Genomic DNA, 19,251 nt, shown 5'->3' with positions numbered 1-19,251 from the left:
TGTTCTATGCCATTGGTCTATATATTTGTTTTGGTACCAGTATCATGCTGTTTTGGTTACTGTAGCCTTGTGGTGTAGTCTAAAGTCAGGTAGCATGATGCTTCAGCTTTGTTCTTTTTGCCTAGGATTGTCTTGGCTATATGGGATCTTTTCTGGTGCCATATGAAATTTAAAGTAGTTTTTTTTTTTTTAAATTTTGTGAAGAAAATCAATGGTAGCTTGGTGGGGATAGCATTGAATCTATAAATTAATTTGGGCAGTATGGCCTTTTTACGATATTGATTCTTCCTATTCATGAGCATGAACTGTTTTTCCATTTGTTTCTGTCCTCTTTTGTTTCCTTGAGCCATAGTTGGTAGTTCTCCTTGAATCAGTCAAGAGAAAGAAAGAAAGTGTATTCAAACAGGAAAAGAGGAGGTCACATTGTCTCTGTTTGCAGACAACATGATTGTGTATTTAGAAAATGCCATCATCTCAGCCCAAAACCTCCTTAATAAGCAACTTAAGCAACTTCTCTAACAAAATCAATGTGCAAAAATCACAAGCATTTCTATAACTAATAACAGACAAACAGCCAAATCATGAGTGAACTCCCATTCACAATTGCTAAAAAGAGAATAAAATAGCTGGGAATACAACTTTCAAGGGATGTGAAGGACCCAGAATATTTTTTATGGACTTGATGCAACAGTATCATTTTCTTGGGAAGGGGAAATTTTCATTACATTCTTAGGGAATGTTTTGAACATTTAGCTTCATTGGTATTATGTCCAGCCAAATTGTCTCGAATTTTATGGCATGTAGCAGCCATAGTCGCCTAGTTTCATCACTAATTCAGATTTCTTCTTGTTTTTACTTTTCTTTGTTTCATATGTGAAGGGGGAGATTTTCATAGGATATCAACGTTAAAATCTTTATTTTTCCTGGTGTAGCCTTTTTTTCATTTTTATAAAATTTCTGTTACTGCATTTAAGAAACTTCTGAATTATCTGTTAATGCTTATGACCATATAGTCTACAGATTAATTTTATATTATGTTATAATCAGTTTTGTTAAAGGAAAGAGTATTCTCAGGAGGGCAGGAAAGGTTAGGTTAGGGCAAAAATGTGAAAAAGTCCTTTCTTTCACTGGACTTTGAGAATAAAAGGGGATTGATTGCCAATGCTAGTGAGTTCCAGGGCACAGTGAGAGGAATTGGTCAGCAGCGGGAGTAGGAAGGTGGGCCGGCTTGGCAGATGTGTGGAGTAGGAGGGGCTGAGGTCCAGTGTTGCAGGTGCATTTGTAGGGCTTAATTTTCATATTGTTTCATGGAAGTTCGAAAAAGTAGTAGCCTCAAAATACTTAGAACCTCACTCGCTCTGTTTTTCTGTCTCTTGCTTTTTTCTCTTTTTCTCCGTCTCCGTGTCTGGCATTTATTTAAACTTTTTCCTAACAGAGTCTAGTTTTATTTGGTTGAAGTCATACTTCTCTGTATAGTAATGTCACTAAAAAGTTAGGATGTTAAATATATATCTGAATACTTACAAATACTAACTGAAATTAGAACCTGATTTAGCCTAACAAGAAGTTGAGTAAAATGGATTATTTTTCTTATTTCTGAATTTTATTTTGGGATCAAAGGTCTATGTGCAGGTTAGTTACATGGGTGAATTGCATATCACAATTTACTCATGTAAATTGTGGGGGTCAGTGTACAGACTATTTCATCACCCAGGTAATAAGCATTAATAATCGATGGTAGTTTTTCAAATTTTTCTTCAAAATGTTTTTACTACAAATTTGAACTGGAAGAGAAATGCTAAGTTTACACAGAAGGAAAAAAGTTTATACTGAGGCAAACATCTTTGAGGAATATTTTGGTGATTTCACACAGGAATTTCTCCCTGCTATTCAGATATCTTATTAATTTGTATTACGTATATTACTTCTTCTTTGAAATTTAACTCTGTGTGTGTGTGTGTGTGTGTGTGTGTGTGTGTGTGTGTGTGTGTTTTGCTTAAAATATTTTATAGTGTTGGGCCACATGGGACTGGATGGTAGAAGTTCTTTAATTGGCATCTGTTCTTACAGTGCAGCTTAAAAATCTTGTTGGTGCAGAATACCTAGGAGGGGAGGATGCTTTGTTGCCTCAGCTCTTTCAAATGTGTCATCCCTCAGAAAGTGAGAGAACTCCATACCGACATTCCCCCAAACAGAGGATTAACAAAATCAACCATATCACGTGACTTCAAATGAAACTTTGCAACATCTGACTAGTTGTGATCATAATTATGCTCTGCAACTAATCAGTCCCTGAATATAGAATTTAGAATTTTCAGGGTTTCTGTATTAATCTGCTCCTTACCTTAATTGAGTGAATGACTTGAAAATTAAGAGTACCTGAGCCTTGTGGAAATCGTTAAACCACTGACCAGATAATTATTATGCAAACATATTATTCTGTGAATAGAATTTTCTTAAAGTAGATTGCAATAATGGTAGAGAAGACACTCCTAGTACATGGTTGTGAAAGCCATTATTTCTTCAGTGATTATTTATGTTATTTTATTTTTCCTATTAAAAATGAGCTTTCTTAGCTGATTAGCTATAGTGCTTTCCTTAGCTTGAAAATACAGGCTTGATGAGATTACATGGCAGGTGTTTTAAATTTTTTCCTCTCCTAACCTTGTCTCCAGCATTCTTAATTATAGCAGCCCCTCTATTTTTGAGAAGACTGAGGTTATGTAATATGAGCCCCTGTTGTTTTGTTATTTTGTATATCAAAATGTCTCTCTGTTGACTCTCTTCTTATTTCTGTATTTGGGATTGAGTGTCACACTGTAATTTATGTTTTGGAGACTACTTCCAACACCTGTGCTTGGATCTGCGTTTCTCGACTTTGTCTGGAGCTGCTTTTATTCAGTTAAAATCATTTCAACTTGCATTTTCAAGAGATCAGAACTATGTCTCTAAGATATATTGAAACTACTATAATCAAGTCAATTATATCAATTTGGAAGGTTTATTTCCAGTGTTTTCTTCACATGCAAATATTTACTTGGTAATAATTACAATGCACATATTATTTTGATTTCTGTTTTTTATTATGCTATAAGCGTTTCATGATTTTATGCAGTCTAAAATTATCTTTAGTGACTAAAAATGCACCATTGAGTTTCTGCGTGATAATTTTTTTACTTTTTTATTTTATTGGTAGATCTTTAGATTGTTTTTAATTTTCATGGACTACTTAAATTTATGTATATAGCAGTTTTATTCTTGTGAAATATTTTCTAAGGAACAATGCCTAGGATCCAAGGTTACTAGGTCAAAGGACGTGACCGATTTATGATATTTTACACGGCTGCTAGGTTGGTTTAACTAAATTACTGCTACAGTTGAATGTTTCATTGTAGTCCCATTTAAATAACAATTATATATCTTTTCATGTGTAAGTGGTATGAGACTGTTTTAACGTTTTTATTTAAAGCAAATACACATACTTCTATATGTTAATATTTGTATTTCCTTTTGTGAGAATGCATCTCTATTTCTTCTGTGTGTTACACATTCAAAATAACTTCTCTGGTATTAATGTAAATGACACTTAGATTTGAATTCCTATTTTGCCATTCTAATCTGAAAGACCTTTTGATAAATGGCTTTTGAAAGCCAAATATGAAATGGGAATAAAGTCTACCAAACCTGACATAGCCAGAATAGGATTAAAATGTATGTCCTTATAATTATTTATTAGAAAACCCAAAATATACTTAAAAAGCAGAGGGAATTAATTAAAATAAGATATGAGAATAAATTAATGGAGCAGAATTTAAAATATAGACTTGATTAAAAATGCAAAAGATAATTATTTAAAAAGATCAATTCCATAAATAGATTGCCAAAGACAATCTATTTAAGAAATAGCAAATATAGGCATTAGGAACGAGCAAGGGAATATAAATATGAACACCAGGGAGACTATTAATAATTAAATAGAGAATAGTGAATACTATATATTAATATAATTGCAAATTTGTATAAAATGGCCAATTTCGAGGAAATAACAAATTATCAAAATTGACTGAAGAAGAGTTAAGAAACCTGAATATACTACTATAGTGAAAAAACTGAAAAATTAGTAGAAGGCCACCTGAAATGACATGAAGACCAAAAGCTTTAGCTGAATAATTTCACAAAACATTAAAGAGGAGAAAATTTCTGCATTATATGAAGTGTGTATTTTAAAAGCTAGGTAAACAACTCATCTCAAAAGAGAATACGATTTTTGACACGAAAAGTAGAGCATTAAACAAAAGAGAAAAAAGCATTAAGAGACTATTAACCAGTTTTATTAGTGCAAACATAAGTTCAGAAATTCTAAGGAAATGAATTCAGTGGCGCTTTGAAAGAATAATCTTTCATTGTCAAAGATGATTGGCAAGTAGAAGGCTAGCATAGTCTAGTAAGAGATTAGACCAGGCTGGTGGTAATGAAGGTAGGGGAAATGCTTGGGTTTGATAGACAGAATGCTGTACTTATTTTGAAGGGAGGGCTAACAAGAGCTATTGATTAATCCAGATGTGTGATATTAAAAACGAGGGAAGAAAGGAGGCATCAGGGTTTTGCCTGAGCCCGTGGAAGGGGAGCTTGCCATTACCTTGGTGGGAAGGCCTGCAGGACAGACAGGTCAGGGTGTGTGTTCAGGGGGTGCTTCCTTTCAGACAATCAGTTTTGAATGTCCTAAGTTGGAGCTGTCTAATAGATTTCTAAATGGGAGATATTAAGTAATAAGTTATATATATGAGACCAGGGTTTAGGTAAATGTTCTGGGTTAGAGATACAAATTTGAGATCATTAGTAATATGGATTATTTAAGAACCATCCACGTATAGACGGTATCTAAAGTCCTGAGGCCAGATGAGATCACTTGACAAGTGGCTGTTGCTCAACCCTGGAACATGACATTTAGAAGGCTGAGATTTCGGAGGGAGGAAGAGCTAGGAAGGAAGCCTGAAAGCAGCTGTCCAAGAGGTGGAGAGAGAACCAGGGGCATGTGCTTCTTTTAAATAAGGTATTATTTAAAATAAAATAGAACAATCGACTATGTCAAATGCTGCTGGACTTCAGGGGAAAGGAAGACTGAGGGTTGACTTTTAGTTTGGCAGTGTGGGGTCATTGGTGATCTAAATAAAAGCTGTTTTCTTGGAGCAACTGGAGTTTGTGAGAGAAGAGAAATTGTAGGCGGCAATAGATACAATGACTTTATGGAGTTTTACCTTAGGAGACAGGAAAGAAATGGGTGGTAAATAAATAGGAAAGCTATAAAGAGGCAACAAAACGTGGTTTTGTTTTAGTTTTTTCTCTTAAAATATGAGATAAATGCCAGCGTGTTAATATATTTATGGCAGTGATCCAGTAGAGAAAGTGTGATGCTGTGGGATGGAGAGAGGAGGATGGTCTGAACAGTCTTTAAGTGCTTAGAGAAGCTGCGCTAGCCTCCCAAAGCCTCCCCATTGCAGCTCTACCTGTTCCTTCACAACTAATGACCATTTACTCACTTTCCAGTTCTTTTCTTTCTATATCATTTAAAAAGAGGTTTTCTAATTGATGACCAGAGAAACAAGCATAACCAAATACAACAGAGGAAGAACTAGAAAGAAAACAGTTTGTAAGAGGTAATACTTTTCTATGAATGAGTAGAAAATCTAGCTTTCAATTTTTAATCAGGTGAAGCATAAACCAAAGTAGATTTACTTATTCTCTAAGGGAAGGATACCAATCAGTCTTTTTCAGGACAAAGTTTTTAATACTGAATTTTATAAAAATGCAAATAACTTTACATATCTGATTTACAGCAATAATTCAATAAGTTTCAAAGACATGATATTACAATGTGGTTCAGTGTTCAGAAAGTGCAGGTGCCCATACAGAAGGCTGGAGTAGAATAGACCCAAGTTAGAACGACCTGAAGTCATTTCCTTTGACCTGTTACTGTGGTTTGTCTATGGCTTGTTTGGCCCTAACCAAGTCTCCTGGTGAAACTCCCCTCTGCTTGCTTCCTCTCTGGTCGTGTGAAAGCTGCACACACTGGTTCCCCTCTGCTTCCTCCAGGAGTGGAAGCAGTCTGAAGCCCTCATCAGCATATCTGTGAGCCAAAGAAACCTTTTGTATTTCTAAATTACTTAGCCTCAGGTATTCCTTTGTAGCAGCAAACAGACACTCAAAATCAATGCCCTCACTCACTGCAGCTGATGCCACAGGGCTAACGTGATGTGGCCCCAGGGCAGAAGTGAAAGCTTGTGGTGGAGGAGGGGGCAGAAAGCCTGCCTGTTTACATCTCCCTCAGGTGAATTTTCTCAAATCTGGCTTTGGCTAGTGGTGGGCTTTGAATTGTTCAAAATGATGCTTAAAAACAAATACCTGGAGTGCAGGCAAATATCCTGTCTTGTTGATTATCAACACAGGATTTAGAAGCCAGAGGAACCAGCTGACAGATAGTGTTCCAGTAAGGTGAAATGATTTTCTGACATTTTGAATTTTGAAAATTAAAGAGCCCAATAAGAATTTCTTACCCAGATGGAAAATCACTTATTCTTAGTGAAGAAGAGCCCCATAGGATGATTGTAAGAAAAGTTCATATTCACCTTATTACACAAATTGAAGTATCTCCAGGCATTCAAATTCATGTTGTGTGAAAACCAGAGAGAAAAATTCTTAGCATAAGTTATGGATTGATTGTTTTAGGCTGAATTTCTTTTCAGGAGCTTTGCTACTCCTTATTAACCACAGCCATGGCAACCTCAGAAACCCATGTGAGCATCCCTCCTAAGCACGTCGGCTTCCTGAGCATATTAGTGTGAAACACTTCTCTATCTAATTGAATACAATATTCTGCTATAAGGAAATAGTTCATATTGACCACTTAAATACTAGGAAATGTTTGCTAAAGACAGTTTTGCATAAGATTATGCAAAACCCATAATTTTAACAATAGATTACAGACCTAAACCATTTGTCTATTAACATCCCAATTCCATAACAAAGTGATGCAGATGATATATAGAAGATACATTTCTTATTCCTCATTATGCTAGTGGGCAAGGAGTCATCTTATCCAAAAAATGATATCAAATGATTTTGACAAAACTGTTAAAAGTGGGAACTAAACACATTCCTCTTTCACAAGACTTTATTATCACCTGTTTCACCACACCATCCTTGGCAGCCACAAACCGAGGCTAGACTATAGATTTTGAAAACTGGTATAACAGAGGCTCTATTTTAGGCCCATAAAAATGGTGCTCCTAGTCCATAAATTCAAGGACTGTTTAAAGGTTGTTTGGAGAGCATTTCTTCATTGCGTAAAAAAAGAATATAGTAATGATCCAGTAATGGAGTAGATATGCATAAAATCCGATCACCTAGGTGGTGGTTTGTTAAAGATGGCAACAAAGGCATCAGATACTTTTTCGGTCATAGGTATTTTCACGAGTTGACATTTTCTTGTTTATCTGTTCCCCTCTCCCAATAGGAGTTAAACTCCATGAGAATAGTAGCCTCATCTGATAATGCTTGAAACATTGCTAAATAAATATTTGTTAAAAACTTTACATATGGTCATACCCAGATGATATTGTGGGTTCAGTATCAGACTGCTACAGTAAAGCAAATATCACAATAAAGTGAGTCACAAGAGTTTTTTGATTCCTCAGTGCATATAAAGTTATCTTTATACTGTACTGTAGCCTGTAAAGTGTTATGCATTATGTCTAACAATGCAATGTGCATTCACTAATTAAAAATAGTGACCGGGCATGGTGGCTCATGCCTGTCATCCCAGTGCTTTGGGAGACCAAGGCAGGGAGATTGCAAGGTCAGGAGTTCGAGATCAGCCTGGCCAACATAGTGAAACCCTGTCTCTACTAAAAATATAAAAAATTAGCCAGGCACAGTGGCAGACACCTGCAATCCCAGCTACTCAGGAGGCTGAGGCTGAGGCAGGAGAATCGCATGAACCTGGGAGGCAGAGGTTGCAGTGAGCTGAGACTATGTCACTGCACTCCAGCCTGAGCAACAGAGTGAGATTCCTCTGTCCCCCTGACCCCCCCAAAATAATAATGTATGGCTTTATTGCTAAAAAATGTTATTGATTATCTGAGCCTTTGGCAAGTTATAATCTTTTAGCTGGAGGAGATTCTTGCCTAGATATATATGGCTTCTGATGTATTAGCATTTTGGTTGCTGAAGGTTGGGGTGGCTGTGGCAGTTTCTTGAAATAAGGCAAGAATAAAATGTGCTACATCAGTGACTCTTCCTTTCATAGATTTCTCTGCAGCATGCGATGCGGTTTGAAAGCATTTTCCCCACAGTAGAATTTAATTCAATATTTGGGTTCATCCTTTCAAACCCCACCTCTGCCTTATCAACTAAGTTTATGGAATAGTCTAAATTCTTTGTTGCCATGTCAACATTGTTCCTAGCATCTTCACCTGGCATAGATTCCATCTCAAGAAACCATTTTCTTGGATCATCTATAAGAAGCAACTCATCTGTTCAAGTTTTATCATGAGATTGCAACAATGCAGTCACATCTTCAAGTTCTACCTCTAATTCTAGTACTGTTGCTATTTCTACCACATCCACAGGTCTTGAACTCTCAAAGTCGCCCATGAGGGTTTGAACCAACATCCTCCAAACTCCTGTTAACATTGATATTTTGACAACTTCCCTTGAATCACGAATGCTCTCAATGGCATCTGCAAAGATGAATTCTTTCTGGAATTTTTAGATTTACTTTGCCCAGATCCATTAGAAGAATCACTGTCTATGGCAGCTATAGGTTTACACATTTATTTCTTAAATGATATGACTTGAAAGTCAAAATTACTCCTTGATCCATGGGCTGCAGAACGGAGGTTTTGTTAGCAGGCATGAAAACATGAATCCCCTTATGCCTCTCCATCAGAGCTCTTGGGTGATCAGGTGCATTGTCAATGAGTAGTAATATTTTATTTGAGATGGAGTCTCTGCTCTGTCACCCAGGCTGGAGTGCAGTGGCATGATCTCTGCTCACTGCAACTTCCACCTCCTGGGTTCAAGTGATTCTCCTGCCTCAGCCTCTCGAGGAGCTGGGATTACAGGTGCACCAGCATGCCTGGCTAATTTTTGTATTTTTAGTGGAGACGAGGGTTTTTCCATATTGGCCACGCTGGTCTCAAACTTCCAACGTCAGGTGATTTACCCCCTCAGCCTTCCAAAGTTCTGGAATTGCAGGCATGAGCCACTGCATCTGGCCAAGTAGTAATATTTTGAAAGGAATCTTTCTTTGGAGCAGTAGTGTTCAACAGTGGGCTTGATTTTTGTTCAGTAAATTATGCCAAAAACAGATGTGATGTCCTTGTGGCTTTGTAGTTCCAGTTCTAGAACACAGGCAGAGTCAAGTTAGTATAATTCTTATTGGCCCTAGAATTTTTGCACTGGTCAGTGAGCCTTAGTTTCAACTTGAAGTCATCAGCTGCATTTGTCTCTAATAAGGGAGTCAGCCTATTCTTTGAAACTTTGAAGCCAGAAGTGACTTAGATATCAGGGTCCCAGATGATGTCTCAATGTTGTAAGAATGCTTTTTCTTTTTTGCATATCTGCCATTTAGGATAGCCCCTTTCATCCATTGTCTTGGCTAGGTACTTCAATTTGCTGCAGCTCCTCCATCAGCACTTACTGCTTCCCATTTCACTTCTATGTTAGGAAGATGGCTTCTTTCATTAAACCTCATGAAGTAACCTCTACTAGCTTCAAACTTTTCTTCTGTAGCTTCCTCACATCTCTCAGCTTTCTAATTGAAGAGAGTTAGGGCTCTGGATTAGGCTTCGCTGTAAGGGAATGTTGTAGTTGGTTTGATCTTCTATCCAGACTGTTCCATCTTTCCCCATATTGGCAATAAGGCTCTTTCTCCTTCTTATTCATGTGTTCATTAGATTAACGCTTTTAATTTCTTTCAGGAACTTTTGCTTTGCATTCACAATTTGGCTAACTGGAGCAAGAGACCTAGCTTTTGGCTTGTCTTGGCTTTTGACATGTCTTCTTCATGAGGCTTATTTCTAGTTTTTGATTTAAAGTGTGAGACGTGTGAGACATGTGATTCTTTCTTTCACTTGAACACTTGGAGATCATTGTAGAGTTATTAATTGGTTTGTGTAATTTCAATATTGTTTTGTCTCAGGATTAGTGAGGTTCAAGGAGAGGAAGGGAGTTGGGAGAATAGTTACAGATAATTAAATATCACTGACTATAGATCATCTTAACTGGTATAATAATAATGAAAACGTTTTGAAATACAGTGAGAATTACAAAATGTGCCGTGGAGACACGAAGCAAACACAGGCTATCAGCAAAGTTGTGCTGATGGACTTGTTTGATGCAGGGTTACAGTGCACCTTCCCTTTGTAAAACGTGCAATGTCTACAAAGAGCAGTAAAGCAAAGCGCAATCCGAATGAGGTATGCCTGTGCTGACATTCAGAAATACATCTGCTGGGGAAAGTACTTAAACTACATATTTTGTTTTCTTAATTTTCTCATGATTCAGCTGCCCCTGAAAGTTTAATCCTTTTCTACTAGCAGTGTTAAACTCAAAAAAGTGTCAGTGATTTAATACTATTTTATCTCATGCATCCCTTCCCCTAAACTTGTTAGTGTGAAAAGCCCTTTTCATCTTGTGGACCTTTTTGTCCTAAATGAGATTCATTAATTTATAAAAAGCTCTTTGAGGCCAGGTGTGGTGGCTCATGCTTATAATTCCAGCACTTTGGGAGGCCGAGGCAGGTGGATCACAACGTTAGGAGTTCGAGACCAGCCTGTCCAATATGCTGAAACCCCATTTCTACTAAAAAATACAAAATTGGCTGGGCGTGGTGGCACATGCCTGTAGTCCCAGCTACTCGGGAGGCTGAGGCAGGAGAATCGCTTGAACCCGGGAGGCAGAGGTTGCAGTGAGCTGAGATTATGCCATTGCACTCCAGCCTGGGCAACAGAGTGAGACTCCATCTCAAAAAAAAAAAAAAATGCCCTTTGAAAATTATACGGTTCTTTTGGAATACTAGTTTTTATTATATGTTTTATTGAATTGAGCTGATGATGTATTTTCAAATTTGTGCCTCATTGATTTGCAGGATCCCTGCCTATGTGCTTTCCACTTTAACATGAATTTATTGTCCAGGGACAGTCCCCAAAATCAGCCATGATCGTTTTGTTCTCCTGCCCTGCTTGCTCCTCTGCTACCCTCTCTTTTACTGCTTCCTCCTGCAGTTTCCTTCCTCTGTGCTAGCATTCTTTAAGATGCATTCTCTCAACTCCTGAATTATGCTGCTCCTAAATCATACCTGATATGGTTTGGCTCTGTGTCCCCACCCAAATCTCACCTTGAACTGTAATCATCATCATGTGTCAAGGACTTGACCAAGTGGAGATAATTGAATCATGGGGCGATATCGCCCTGTTCTCATGACAGTGAATGAGTTCTCTCTAGAGTTGATGGTTTTGTAAAGGGCTTCCTCCTTTGCTCAGCATTCATTCTCTCTCCTGCCACTCTGTGATGTGGTGCCTTCCACCATAATTATCAGTTTCCTGGGGCCTCCTCAGTCTTGTGTAACTAGAAGTCAGCCAAACCTCTTTTCTTTATAAATTACCCAGTCTTGGATATGTCTTCATAGCAGCATGAGAAGGAACTCATACAGTACCTTCCTTGCTCTCCTGTAATGCTTTGAAACAGCTCTGTGTAGCATTTCTTCTGTGCTCAGTCAAACTGTAGAACAAGTGAAGGTGGCTGCCTTTTCTCTTTTCCCCATGCGCACGCCCTGGATGCCGCAGCAGGTCGGAGCGGCGGTAGGCATCCCTGCGGGCGCTCACCGCACCCGCCTCCAGCCCGGAGACGGGGGCAGCAGGCCGGCCGGGCGCCCGTGGTGCGAGGGCAGCCCCGCTGCCTCCTGGCTCTGGCGGCCGGGCCAGGCCTGCTGCTGGCTGCCGGTGGGCGCCGGCTGGTTCAGGGGGTTGATGGCGGCGGCGTACGCTTCCCCCAGCTGCGAGTAGGGGTCGGCCGACTGCGTGTAGGCCAGCTGCTGGTAGGGAGGGGGAAAGTAGGGCGGCGGCTGGTATTCGGCGACTCCAGTGTGGGAGAGGGGCGGCGCGGGGTTGCAGAGGTGCTGTCCGGCGGAGGAGAGGTGGGGTATTCGCGGGTTCCCATTGCCGCTCCCGTCGTGGTGATCCTGGGGAAACGAGTTCTCTCTTTTCTCTCTCTCTCTCTCTCTTTTTTTTTTTTTTTTTTTTTTTTTTTTTTGAGACGGAGTTTCGCTCTTGTCACCCAGGCTGGAGTGTAATGGCGCGATCTCGGCTCACCGCAGCCTCCGCCTCCTGGGTTCAGGCAATTCTCCTGTCTCAGCCTCCTGAGTAGCTGGGATTACAGGCACGCGCCACCATGCCCAGCTAATTTTTTGTATTTTTAGTAGAGACGGGGTTTCACCATGTTGACCAGGATGGTCTCGATCGATTGACCTCGTGATCCATCCGCGTCGGCCTCCCAAAGTGCTGGGATTACAGGCGTGAGCCACCGCGCCAGCGAAAGGAATTCTCAAAGCCGGGTGGCAAAGGTCTGAGCGCTGCTCCGAGGCCCGAGGCGCTCGGAGGCGCCAAGCCCGAACCCTGGGTCTCGGGACAGAAAAAGTCAGGGACGGAGCGCGGGTCGCAGGAGCTGGACGCCCGATGCAGAGCGCTCTCCCGGAGCCCGCCCGTGGCGCAGGAGCTGCCCGAGGTGGCAGCGCGGCGGGCAAAGGGAGAGCGCGGCTCGCGAGAAGCGCCTGTTTAGGATTTCCAAACTTTTTAAAGGAAGCATTTGCAAAAGGTGAGTGGCCTCCTCTGTGTTAACCCCAAGCTCTTCCACCCATGCCTGCACAGCTTGCAGATTTCCTTCATGGGTCGTTACAGTTGCTCATTGTAGTTAGGATTTTTAGCCTGTGCCGTTTGTGTGATACAGATCACCTTTATTTTTAACTTTTTTCTTTAAAACGCCTAAATCATTTTGATAATTCTATTCTTAAGAATATAAAGCATGATACAAAAAAGTCTTGGCACCTTCTTGTAAAGTTAAACATACATTTATCTTGCAACCCAGGAATTTTACCCTGATGTTTGCCAAAGATAATTGAAAACCTGTGTTCACAAAAATACTTCCATGAGAATGTTCATAGCACGCTTTATTCATAATAGCTCGAAACTGGAGACATAAGCATCCCAAATATGCAACAATAATATGACAAATAAACAAGTTGTAGTATGTTAATACAACGGAATGCGCCCAGTAATGGAAAGGAACACACTGCTGGAACATACAGCACCATGGCTGAATTGCCCTGACATCCTGCTGAGCCAATGTAGCAGGTTCAAAAGAGTTCATATTGTCTGACTCCATTTACAAATAATTCCGGAAGCTGGCAAAACTAACCTATGGTGGGAAAAAGTCAAAAAGAGTGGCTGCCTTGGGGACAGGGATTAATTAGAAAGAGCTGTGGGAGAGACTTTATGAAGAGATGAAATGTTCTGTCTTGTTAGGAGGATGTATGTTACAAGGATTTATGTACTTGTCAAAATATAACGAATTGTACATTTAAGATTTGTATATTTCAGTGTTTGTAAATTTTACCTAAAAAACTAAAAAATATTAACATGTAGTTAATACGTTTACTATTTGAAGTGGTATGGCTTAGCAACTCTGAAACTACCTCTGTGTATCCTAGTCTTGAGAAGATATATAAGAATGTTAACGAAGCCGGGCACGGTGGCTCAAGCCTGTAATCCCAGCACTTTGGGAGGCCGAGACGGGTGGATCACGAGGTCAAGAGATCGAGACCATCCTGGTCAACACGGTGAAACCCCATCTCTACTAAAAATACAAAAAATTAGCTGGGCATCGTGGTGCATGCCTGTAATCCCAGCTACTCAGGAGGCTGAGGCAGGAGAATTGCCTGAACCCAGGAGGCAGAGGTTGCAGTGAGCCGAGATCGTGCCATTGCACTCCAGCCTGGATAACAAGAGCGAAACTCCGTCTCAAAAAAAAAAAAAAAAAAAAAAAGAATGTTAACGATATTGACAGCCAGATTTCACATGTTGGGTGAGCTAATTACAAATACGGAAATAGGGAACACTGGAAGGTACACTGTAGTGTTTAGTTGGAACCAGAGGTATCAGAATGAGTCATGGTTCTTCATCTCTCCTTATATATGTATATGCAAGTAGGCAAATACATGAAGAATGACAGTTATAAGCTTATATATGTATTTATGTGTGTGTTTATGTGTGTATTTATATGTAAGCTTCATATATATATATATATATATATATACATATTTGTATATTTTATGCATTAGAAGCATTGGCAGCAGTGTGATATAGCTCCAACTCTTGGATTTTAAATACCATTCTCTACTAAAAGGAACTGAGATTTCTTTGAATTAGAAATGGCTGATTCAAGGGCCGGCGAAGTATGTGATGAAAAGGTAAGGAAGGGTTGAAGGAATCATTAGGACATGTCAAAAGGATACAGGGGCTGTCTTGAAGAGGTTTCTGCTGGCCAGATATGGGACAATTTGAGCATCAAATTAAATGACAATAATAGGGGCTCATACCCTGTTGTGTGAAATAAGTCTTTGATTCCACGTTCATGTGGAAGAAGTCAGGGAGGCAGGCTGGCAGCTCACTGTTCTTTGGATTACAGGCTCTGTAGCTTCATCACTTTATTGTATTGCTGACAAAAACTTCAAAACTTGATACTTTTGAGGAATATTTCATACTTCAAAGAAAACAATACTACAAAGACAGTCTAAGGAACTGTTCTGCATTGAAAGATACTAAAGAAATATGACTCCTAAATAACATATATGATCTGGGATTTGAACTTAGATGGGTGGGGGGATAATGATCCTTTACAGGACATTTTTGGGACAACAGGTGATCTGTGAATGTGGTTTTTTAATTAGCTAATATTGTTGTAGAAATGTTCAATTTTCTGATCATGGTAACTGTATTTAACTTGTAAAAGAAAGTTCTTTCACTTGGTAAATGCACACTGAAGTGTTTAAGAATAAAGGGTCACACCAACTTGCTCTTAATATTAAAACGTTTCTTACGTGTGTGTGTGTGAGAGAGAGAGAGAGACTGTGTGTGTGTGTGTGTGTGGACGGAAAGATTGATAGACAAAATTTACTGATAGAATGCTAAGTCAAATAAGACAAACCAAATTATTGGTAAATCTTGGTGTCCTAGTTTAGCTGCTTTCCTAAAATCCCCTAGATCAGATGGCTTAATAAACACCAGAAATGTACAGTTCTGGAAGCTGTGAAGTTCAAGATCAAGGTGATGTCAGATTTGGGGTCTGCTGAGGACCCTCTTCCTGATAATAGGCAGCTGTCTTCCGTGTCCTCACAGGGTGGGAGTGCCCAGTCCTTAATCCCAGTCATAAGGGCTCTGACTCCTGACCTAATCACTCCCCTGAAGCTCCCACCTCCTGATCACATCACACTAGGGGTTAAGATTTCAGCAAAGGAATTTTAGTGGGAGACAGAGATATAGTCTCTAGGTCTGGGTAAAATATGTACAGGTGTTTCTTGTACTATTCTTGCAGTTTTCTGTATGATCAAAATTATGTCAAAATAAAACATAAAAAATAGAGAAAAGAAACAAAGGAATAATATAAAGAATGATGAGAAGATACTATTCCAATATTGAAGTTTATGTTAGAAACTGAGGAGCTCCTTTTTATGCTGTTAAATATTTATCCAATTTAACATTTGTCTCATTATGCCTTCCTGTTCATTGTTGCCCTTCAAGATACGTTGGCACCACCTCAGAATCACAAACTCTTGGGAATAACAGGGGTCAGAGCTTCCATGTGATTAATGAATTGCCTCGAAATTCTTTTGGCCAAGTGGCTGTCTAATGTATGTTTACATAACTAATTCATTTTAGCAAGCATGGGAACATTTGTCCTCCCGATTAAACCAGCTTTTACTTTCTTTCTGAACCAATGATTAACACTGATTCGTTTATTACCATTTTATTTTGTAAAATATTATTTCCCCCTATACAAGAGAGGGGTTTTCCTCTGCTTCCAAAACTGTGTTCCAAGTGCCTTGAGGCACCACAGCAGATATGCAAGGGTAATTCAGGATATGTTAAAATTGCATGGGAAACACATTGACATTTGTTGGACAGAACCTGATGTAGTTCAGTTTCAAAGTTAGCTTAATATAGTTCAGGTTTAATATTAGGTCACTACAGTTCTTTTCTTAAGGTCTTATCTTTGTGAAGCTGTGTTTTTAGTGGTTGCTCAAATAAAACACAGGTACTGCATGAAGTCAGCATGGAACAGAGTATGAGGATGGTGGTGTCCAATTTGATTTGGGAAACTGTGTAGCTCATAACTTACTCTACTTTGGAATTTTAACTCATCTCGACTTACGAATGCTGCAGTGACACCCAGTATAAACTCATTGTAGAGTCTCTTAAAAAAAGCAGTGAAAGGACTTTATGAAATTAAAAATGCTGTAAAAATGCAAGTTCTTGATATCTTTATTAGTATGCTTATTGTAATTGTTATTAGTCAACCCACAGAATTCATGTTTATTCAGTCGAATAGAAATTGATTCCTTAGTAAGCTTTCTTTACCATGGGGTTTCCATAAGTGTATCTTAGTAGTATGTGATTTGACATTCACGTAATTTGTCTTGTCACCTTTGCCTTTCATAACAGTCTTAATGAACAACAGAATGAACACAAGGCTAATGACCAAATAACAATTTTGCTTATTCTTGTACATCTTCATGTGATTTTATATTTTACAGAATATTACAGTTTGAGTGGTTTTTTTTTTTTTTTTTTTTTTTTTGAGACTAGGAGTTTCGCTCTTGTTACCCAGGCTGGAGTGCAATGGCGCGATCTCGGCTCACCGCAACCTCCGCCTCCTGGGTTCAGGCAATTCTCCTGCCTCAGCCTCCTGAGTAGCTGGGATTACAGGCACACGCCACCATGCCCAGCTAATTTTTTTGTATTTTTAGTAGAGACGGGGTTTCACCATGGTGACCAGGATGGTCTCGATCTCTTGACCTCGTGATCCACCTGCCTCGGCTTCCCAAAGTGCTGGGATTACAGGCTTGAGCCACCACGCCCGGCCTTGAGTGATTTTTTAACTATATAGCTAGACCTTTCATATTTGAGAGTTCATATGTCAATACAGAATAGTAATTATAGTCAAAACATTTTGTTTTCTATAATATTTACACAGTTATAATGAGCAACAAAAGGAAACAGGATATGATGTGCTAACATATTCTATTAAATTAAATATTAGAATTTGAAACAATATAAATGAAAAAATTTTGAAACCTAGGTCATACCTTATCTTAAAAAGTTAGTGTTAGAAAAGGAAGAATTTTACAGACAGTATAATTCAGCCTTCTTATTACACAAATGACAAAACTAAAGCCCAGTGACGTGAAATGAAATCCCATGATAAACTGTCCGCATCCCAGAATGTCTTCTTGTTCTCACTTGTTTGTAACAACCCATTTCCTGTCCAAAAGAGATGAAGGACAGCTGGTTATTGATCTCAGTACTGCACACAGGTCATCATTAAAGAGCCTGTTCTCAGAATTATGTGGTAAGAGGAAGGAGTCAAGTCGTGTATCATTCGTGTAGGGAATGAATGATGAAAACTGGCTAATGCTCCTTTCTTCCGCATGAAGAATGAAGATTTCAGAGAATGTATTGGTTTGTTTAAAGAAATATCTAGTGATTTTTACACATGAAGGCTTTTGCATGGCTGGATCTAGGGGTTCAAAGTCTGTCATTATGACTTAGGTCTCTTAATATTTTTTGGCTCAGCTTTCTTTTGGGCCGGCTTCATTCTCAAAGAAGCTCTTTTTAAGGACTAGTATTCTGTAAAGGAAACACAGAACTACAGGTATTGATCGACTTAGGACCTATGCAACTTACGACCATTCGACGTTACGACCACAATCGCTAGCCACGACTGCTCCGAGTCTCCAGCGCAAACGTTGCCCAGCTGGGCCTACGACAGTGCGGACCAGCTTCTGGCAGCACTACCATCTCCGCGTGCACCATTTCAACTGTTAGCCCAGACTCGGTACAGCAATTTGTGTTTTGTACATGTTTATATATTTTGATATGTTGTTTGGGAAAATGTTTCCTATGGTATTTTTTATACCTGTATTTTTGTACGCACCTGTATTTTGTAATTCTGTATGTTTTGCAAATATTAAACCAGTTGTACTGGTAATGCAGTATTTTACTTAAACCTGACAAATGTAAAAATAAGAAACAAAATGGTGTAGAGATGATACAAATGGCATAAAATGAACAAAGAAAATTATGATATATAACAATAATGAAAGAAAATGATAAAATATGACTTAAAGATTTTTGTAACATCATTTCACAGTACTGTATATATAGCCTACTCAACTTATGACCAAATCCAGAACCAATCGTGGTCGTAAGTCGAGCACTCGCTGTAGTGGTTGGAATAAGTACAGTCAGTGCTTGACTTAACGACCACGGTCGGGAACGCGGAACGGTCGTAACACGATTTGGTCGTAAGTTGAGTAGGCTCTATGTACAGTTGAAATGGTGCACGTGGAGATGGTAGTGCTGCCGGAAGCTGGTCCGCACTGCCGTACGCCCAGCTGGGCAACGTTTGCGCTGCCAGACGCGGAGCAGTCGTGGCTAGCGATTGTGGTCGTAAGGTCGAATGGTTGTAAGTTGCACAGGTCGTAAGTCGATCAATACCTGTAGTAAGGAAGAGAGGATATGATAGAATATTTTATCTGGAGTTGTTCAAAAGTTGAAATAGCTCAAATAGGATCTGGTTCCAGATAATAAAGAAAATAACGTTAAGTTTTGGTGACCTCAAACAATGCTGTCATACTTTAGAGTCATTGGAATTTTAAGGGTTCATGATTTTTATGTAAATTCTGTAATTATGTAAATATCTACCAACAGGTACCTAGGTCAGAACAAGACTTAGACAAAAATCTGGAGCTAGAAAATAACTGAGAAGTTTTGGCTGTTAAGATTGCATTTTAGCAATAAAAAGTCAAAAAACGGAGTTGGAGACCAGTGACTTACCATGGTCAAGTGTGCAGCAAAGCAAGTAGGATCCCCAAGGCTAAAGGGAGGCGGGATCAGCCCTCAGGAATATTAGGCACCA

This window comes from Saimiri boliviensis, chromosome 1, assembly GCF_048565385.1.
Source record: "Saimiri boliviensis isolate mSaiBol1 chromosome 1, mSaiBol1.pri, whole genome shotgun sequence".
Classification (NCBI taxonomy): Eukaryota; Metazoa; Chordata; class Mammalia; order Primates; family Cebidae; genus Saimiri; species Saimiri boliviensis.
This window is presented reverse-complemented; position numbering follows the sequence as displayed.